This window comes from Cavia porcellus, unplaced genomic scaffold (assembly GCF_034190915.1).
Source record: "Cavia porcellus strain 051 isolate PalLab524CR breed Dunkin Hartley unplaced genomic scaffold, mCavPor4.1 scaffold_2, whole genome shotgun sequence".
NCBI lineage: Eukaryota > Metazoa > Chordata > Mammalia > Rodentia > Caviidae > Cavia > Cavia porcellus.
Genome location: NW_026947485.1, coordinates 68974269 through 68982097, shown reverse-complemented (window position 1 = coordinate 68982097; position 7829 = coordinate 68974269). Strand labels below are relative to the sequence as shown.

General features: G+C 37.7%; 1 pseudogene; it reads right to left on the bottom strand.

The window, feature by feature from the left end:
- Window positions 1–4337: 4337 nt before the first annotated feature.
- On the bottom strand, window positions 4338–7264 carry LOC100712762 (DNA endonuclease RBBP8-like; annotated as a pseudogene).
- Window positions 7265–7829: the final 565 nt, after the last annotated feature.

Here is a 7829-nt window from a genome sequence, read left to right as displayed (position 1 = left end):
TTCTGGTTTTATGTAACATTTTCTTTCTCTTGTTATTTTTTAATCATAGGAAAAAGCCATTGAGAATCATTTTTCAAGGGATTTAACTGGTTGAGACATTTGATCTGAGAGCAGGACAACCCCAATCAGAAGCTGCACTTTTCCAGAGCCTCCTCCACTGTTCTATGCTCCGAAACCCTGAAATGCCTCTTGTCTGCCTCTGTTACTCGGCTCTTATTCTGTGCCAGGAGCAGGCATTCATCAAGGGTGGCTAGAGCTGTCAACAACCTGTGGGGCTGACTTGGCAGCAGAGTGGCTCTTTGATAATTTTATGCTGGCTTTCATAAAGGCAACATAAAACCCACCAGTGTGATTTAACTTTGCAAAGGCACAGGTGTAGAAACAACTCAGGGGAGACCCATTCTTTGGTAATATTTGCATTTTATGGGAAGCATACATATAAATTGCCTATCCTATAGAATACAGCTTTAATCTTAATGAGTGCTATTTTGGCAGTTTCTTCGGAGAGTGGAATTAACATTCACATGAACAGGAAACGTTAAAGTGTTATTAGTCTCCTGAGGGTTTTGCTTCTGGCTCTGCTGAGATTTCATCGTACTTTAGGAGTAGCAAGATACCATTATTTCTGCTTATTAGAGTGAAACTCCCCAAGGTTTCTGTGTATTTCAGATGAGGGCTTAATTTTTTAAAGCAGAAAGAAAAAAAAAAGGTTTTCTGGACCCTAAATATAACTTGATATCAAAAATCAACTGAAAAGCCAGCAAAAATTTGTCATAAGTGCTATTATAAAGCTTTTTTGTGATTACTAACAGATTTCTTAATTATGTAATTAAGCAATAAATTGATCACTAATATGATTCTGTGCAACTTTAAAAATTCTATTCATATACTGATTGATTTTCTTCCTGTCTAATCCTATGAAGAATTTGAGGAGATAAACCCAGTTTTGTGATGGTTTTCCACTACTTTCTTTGTTTTTTGTTTAAAAAGGTCTAGGTAAGAATTTGAATTTATGGTCATCTACTGTAACCAGAGCTTTGAGGTTGGCATTTAGTTTTTTGCTTTTATTGCTTGTCTTTTAAATATAGAGCCCTTCTTTAGCCAAGTCTTGATCATTTTGCCTTATAGAGATTTTTCGTTATTAGGATCATATTTTAGGTTTTGGTTTTATGGAGAGTAAAACTTTTAACTTTTGACTTATGTACGCAGGCACACTTACCTGCCTAAACAAATAAAATTCAATTGCCTGAATCTGGGTTTTTGTTTTGCATTTTAAATTATAGCATGATATTCTGTCATAACAAATTCAGCCAATGGAGGGAGATTGGGTAAAGGGCCCCAAAACACAGTTAGAAGAAGTAAGTGGTAATGTTTTGCAACACAGAGGGTGACTATTGCTCATAATAACCTATTATATGTTACAAAGGTCTCCAAGAGTTGAGCTTAAGGCCCCAAACATACAGAAATCATAAGGAGAGGGAAAGGCTAATTACTCTGATTAGATTAGTGTATACTAAATGTATGTTGAGATATCACACTATACCCCATTGTTATGTTTAATTTATCCCAAATAACAAAAGCAAAAATAAAGCTAGCAAAATGTTGGTAAACACATATAAATGTATGAATGTATATGTATGCTAGATAGATAACTATATACTGATCTCTGTTGGTTCACTGAACAGAATAGTTAGTGCTGTCACTGTTTGATTGATCACTTTTGTGCTTAGATTTTGTAACCTGAACAGCTTCTAAGACAACAATATGCAATATATTAACTTGTGTTAATTCCTTACTTTTTGAAAAAATTCTGTATCATTTCTATTCTTTTTTTCTGTTTTGCTTTCAAAATAAAAAGAATACTGAGGGCCTCGTTGACCATGCAGTCATTCTCTCATATCCTTCCGGCATAGTTCAAGGTAGATACTACTATTCCTATGCAAATGATAAAGTAATTGATGGCCTCTGATGCTAAGGCACTCGGTCAGTGTCATATAGTTCTAAGTGGCAAAGCAGGGGCTTGATTGGGCCACTTATTATTAGCTCTGAAGGTGCTGCTCTATGGTGCAGGTCTAGATCCTTTGCTGTGTACTTAGGAGAGAGTGGAAATGCTGAAGTCCAGGCCCCAGTGTTATGAGACTGAAATAGCTCCACAATATAAGGCGATTCCCAGGGGGCTTGTAGGCTTATTAAAGTTTAAGACTGGAAGCCTGGTTCTTATTTTAGCGTATTTAACAATATAGGTCATTTCAGAATATTTAACAATATAGGGCACTGAAAAAATTCCATATGAGATGATTTTGGTCTCTGAGTTTTTAGGACTGTTACTTAATTACAACTTATATTTTATATCTTTCTGCTATTCTGTTTCCGCATCTAGCTTTGAGCTTGTCGAATACGGGTTGTGTGTTATACTGGCCGCTGTGACATTTGTTAGAGACCTGTTTTGTTGGAATTGTTAAAATGGCCTTGTGATTATAAAGCAAGAAAAATTGGTTCTGTCCCAACTGCTTGATCTCTCCCTGCATTCAGATGATCACATTCTCCTCCAGATTTAGCTGGCTTAATTTTTAAAAAATGCAACATTCTCCTTGTTTATACCTACAAAAACATTAGAAATGACTTACAGTTGTAAAACCTTCTTGAAACAGGCAAGATAAAAAGAGAAATTATAGAAACAAGCTTAAGAAGGTAAAATGTACTTGTATCATGTACATGAAATAAATTAGTTGCTTAAGTTTATCTTTTGGGCAATAATGTCAAATGGAAATGTAAGAGGCTGCTGAGTTTTCAGTGTAGGATGAACAGAATCATTCATGTTCATCAGGAGACAAAGATATTTTCCTGCTACTGAATACTAAGAAGAATATATTGGGCATCTCTGTCTCAGAGTTCATAAGATGCTGTATCATAAAATTTTTTGCAAAAGATAAAAGCATTAGATATATATGTCTTATACTACCCTTCCATAAATATTAAAGTCATTACTTTGAAGTTAGGGTTTGTTAAACAGTTTTAGGGAGAATGAAAATATGATGAAATATATTGTTTCTTGATCAACCAAATACAGTGATAAGACTTTGAGAGCCTTGGCCAAATGTATGATTTAATAGATCCCTTAGACTGAGCCTCTCTCTCTGTATTAGGTATGTCTGATATGACTTTTAAATAAGCACTAGGTCTCAGTAAGTTTGAATTTTCAGTTAAATATGTACAGTAATAAAATGCTGTTTGTTGGCTCAAGGAGGCTTCAAGTCCCAGGCACATTGAGCAAGAAAGTTGCCACCTTACTGAAGAGCATTTTTATCCTTAGAGTGAACTCTCACTGATGCCCATCTCTTTTGATTGGATAATGGAAGAGACCATATTTTGAACTAATGTAAGTTCAGTATTCTTGTAGTCAGGGGTTGTGAGGAGAACAATTAGAATCAGAACATGGAAATCATAATATTATTTTATGATGGTCACCCAGAGTTAACACAAGAAAATGCAGGAAATCTGTCCACAACACCAAAGACACAGAATGTTTAGCCAAGGGCCTGACTCCCACAGCAATGTCCTACATGAGTCCAGATGAAGGCCCAGAGCTCATGACAAGGCCTCTCACAAGTCCAACTGGAGGTTCAGAGCCCACGAGAAGGACTCATGACAGTCTGTTTTATGTATTTGTGCTGGGAAGGCCCAAAAGTTAGCAGTGGAAACTAGGAAGTCTATGCCAGGAGGGTGAAGGGGCTGTGCTGGTAGGTTGAGGGTTCTATGCTGGAGCCAGGAAGTCACCAGGATTGTCCTGAAAAGCATCACAGCCATCCTCAGTGACACGGAGGCTCTAAGCTCCTCCGAGGGCGATAAACACAGTTGGGTACATGCCGGGAAGCCAGAGTGACAAGTTTATCCTGGAGATTAAGCAGCACATGTCCTCCCCTCCAGAGCCAAAAAACAATGTTCAGTGTGAGGACCAGAGCTCCTCCAGGAGAACCAGTGGCTCAAACAGAAACACATAAAAAAACCCACAATGTTTCAACGCCTCAACGCTTCTCTTCTCCTTTTTTATGTCTCTATTTATGTTGACAACTTTTCTCAGATAAAACATCGACGCTCAACACCATAATAATTTAATTTTGTTAGCATTAAGTTAACCACCATTTATAACAATCATCAACCCTGTGGGGGAAAGGGAGAAACAAATATCTCTAGTGTCTTTCTTAGAATTGACAAGGGTGATTATTAAAGACTATGGCTAAATCCATGTGCATCTGTGTACACAATACATACACTCTGGCTAAAAGGAGATTTTATCTTATTTTAGTTTTTACAGAAGATCAAAATATCAATGCTCATTACCAATTTATAAGTAACAAAAAGGGAAAAAACTGCCCTCTGTCCTGTTTCTGCTTCAGCCTCTGTATCTTTTGCTCCTTTCCTTTCGGAGAATATGTTGTGTAGTAAGGCTTCTATCTTTTTGGATGAGGACAGAGAGCAAGATCTTATTGTAACCTCTTTCCATACAAGTCTGAGAGGAAGCAAAGTCAACTTCTCAGAAAGTCCCTGGTGTGTTGGTGGAATCTAGTGAAAAGGGTTCCTTAATCAGGAAACCAGCGTTTTTCCTTTCTTCCACTGGCCTAGCTGCATAATAATGTGTGCCCCAGCAATTTTCTCCTCTCTTCTTTTTTTCTAAATAATCTTACTATGAGGAAAATTTAATGATCTTACTTTCTTTAAGATTTGGCTCCACAAGTGCTTTCTGCTTGACTTTATGTTGTTTGTCCTATGTGTATCTGGTCTCCTTCCGGCAGCAGAAAATTCCAAATCATTTGCCACATGGAGGAGTACCACATGTATTCTTTATGTGTGGTCTGATCAGACATACCTGCCAAGCCGTCGTTCATCGTTTTTCTCTATTTGGATGTTTTCTCCTTTTTGCTCTTGTTTCTTCACCTTTAAAACCATACTTTCAATGACTGAACATACAGTTCATGTTTATTCTCTCTCCTCATCTTGACTGACTGCCGCCTTTTAAGATAGTGAAACCCATTTTATACCAAGGAGTGTCTGCTCCTGGACCTACACTCCACTGGATATTTTCAAGAACGCCTATTGGTTGTTGTTAGACTTTTTCTTGTCAATTAAAAACAGATGCAAGTTTACATCCTCCATGGACTGACTTGATTTGTACTTTTACTGGCTGATGAGAACCAGGACCCTTCCTATCATCAAGATTCTGTCTCCAAATTTTCAGGTGGATGTAGATGAAACTTGATGATGGGATTTTCTTTTCTTTTCTTTTTTTATTGGTAATGGTGTTTTATTGTCTGGATGGGATTTATGCCAAGGATGGAGGGTACACTCCTGTAAACAGAACTTCTGGAAAAATCTTTGAGTTCCATGTACCTCCTATCTAAGGCCTTATAGCTTGAGAAAAAGCCCTTTTTCCTTGTCTTTTCTCTTGATGTCAAATAGCTGAAAAACAGACAGATCCGGAGATTCATCCAGAGTGGTGCACATTCATAGAAAACTGACGACAAGTCTTCCCTCAAATCAAATTCCATTGTTTTAAAATTATTACAATGCATATGCTAACTGATTTAATTTCTACCACTAGTTTTTTTATATCACTAAAAAGAAAGATTTATGTTACTGTTTGTTTCTTTTTTGTAAGGATCTTATTGGTTTATGTTTTGTATTCTGAGTAATTACTTGAAGATAACAATATAGAATGTAACTGTTGTCCTCTTATTTATTACGAAACTTTTGCTGTATTTTTTTTTTATAAAATAAAAAAGGAGGTTTAGGGGCAGCATGTTAACTGCTGTTCACTTTCTTTCTCAGTTTTATTCCTTTTGGATGCTGTGCCTCCCATCATTTCAGAAACACCATATGCTTATCAATAGTAGCATCTTTAGTGTGACCAAGGCTATCTTGTCCATGTGTAGATTCATTTATATTTTTATGAATCTGCTTGCTAGGAGATGACTGGTTAATGATTTTACTCACTTCTGACCCAAGACTACAATGTCTGAAAAGGGCACTATTTTCAGATTTTGATCTAGTTTTTGCAGGTCTAGAAACAGAAGTTCTGATAACAGGAATATTTACAGATGGCTGTTTCCCAGTATCCAAAAGAGAAGGGGACCAGTTTTTATCCAAGCCAAAGCTACTTTTTATATTAGTGGTAGCTCCAAATGCAGGAGATGATACACAAATAGTCAATTCTTCTTGAGGAGCCGTCTTTGAAGTAGGACCTGAAAATCAGTATTTCTCACGGTTCCTCAAAGGCAGTTTCCTGTGATCTCACCCAGGTAATGGAAGAGGTCTTCAGCTAGAGGGCTCATGAGACCTTGCGATCCAGATTCCTCTTGAACATCAATCCTACTGTTTCCGTAACAACTGAAGTCAGTTAGAAGAAGGCTTAGTGGGAACAACTGCTCGTTCTACACGTTTTAACCACTGTTTTAGCATCACGTTGATCATGAGTGTCAGCTACTAGAATTTCCTTTTCACAATGTTGTGACTGAGATGAGGCCTTAGAACATTTTCTTAATTCATTTGTACACACAGAATACTCCAAGTTACTGTTTGCTTTTTCTTCATATTGGACATGGATTCTCTTTTCTTTGTACCTGGTTGATCCCAGAAATGGAAAAGACTTGTCTTGGTGAATCTGGAATAACATTTTCATTACACTCAAGCTCCTTTGCTCAATACTGTTGATCGTTCTCAGTTTTCGGCTGCAGTTGTTCAGAAAGCTTTTATTTTCTCTCTGAGGAGTATTCTGCTCTTTCATAAGCTTGGTAGTAAGGTTTTGTTTTCTGTTTTTTTTTGTTTTTTTTTGTCTGTTTCCTTTTTATCAGTACCGGGGATCAAACTCACAACTGCCTGCTTGCAAGGCAGGTGCTTATGCTACTGAGCTAAATCCCCAGCCCCAGCTTGGTAGTAAGTTTAACACCTAGAGGTCAGATATTTGCAAACTCTTGCTGCTTTTTCCTCATATATTCTTCAGTCACTTCACAGTGATCACATAATCCTGCTGGTAAGCAATCTTCTAAAACTTAATGGTTTCATGAAGGGCTTTCTGTTGCTCTCTTGGCTTTTTTGGTAAAGAATTCTTCTTTACACATCTAACATTTATTACTTTTTCAGGTTGGTTACTTTTCCTTGTAAACCTTGTACTTTATCATGATACCCTCAGCTTTGTCTAAAGTCCCTTAAAATAATTAGATACATCTGCAGAGCTAGTCCTTCCACAGTCTCCTCTGGAGATGTTCATCTTGTTCATCAGGCTCCACACTTAGATTTGCTTCATGTTTTCAGAACTTTCTGTTTCATCATATAAATAGGACGTGGCTTCACGTTGCTGAAATGCAGCTTCCAGGGCTGCCCGAAGTTCTCTAGAGCCCCAGCAGGGAAGAGCACCCTGCTAGGACTGAGAAAGGACTGCTGCTTTGTCCTCCTCCTTCACCCCTTTCATACCCCAGGTGACAAACCCTGGTGGGCAGCCTGTGCTTCCAGGAGACCAAGGGCCTCGCTGGGCTAGGAGGCTGTGGCCCCACATTCTCCCTGAAGACAGATGGTAAAAATGAAAAACCCAGTCAACTATGTTTGAGGTCATGCAACAATGAACATACTGAGGCCCGTTTTGTTCCAGTTTCTTTGCTGCACAATGGAATGATTACTGAATAAAGCACGTTTTCAACTCTCATGGTGTTTGCAGACTGGTAAGGGAATAAACTCTCAAATATTATTTTAGCAGAAAAATTTTTTTATACATATTTATTACAAATAAGGATACAGCCTTAAGAACTTGGTTGATGTTTTACCCAAGTATCACTTGG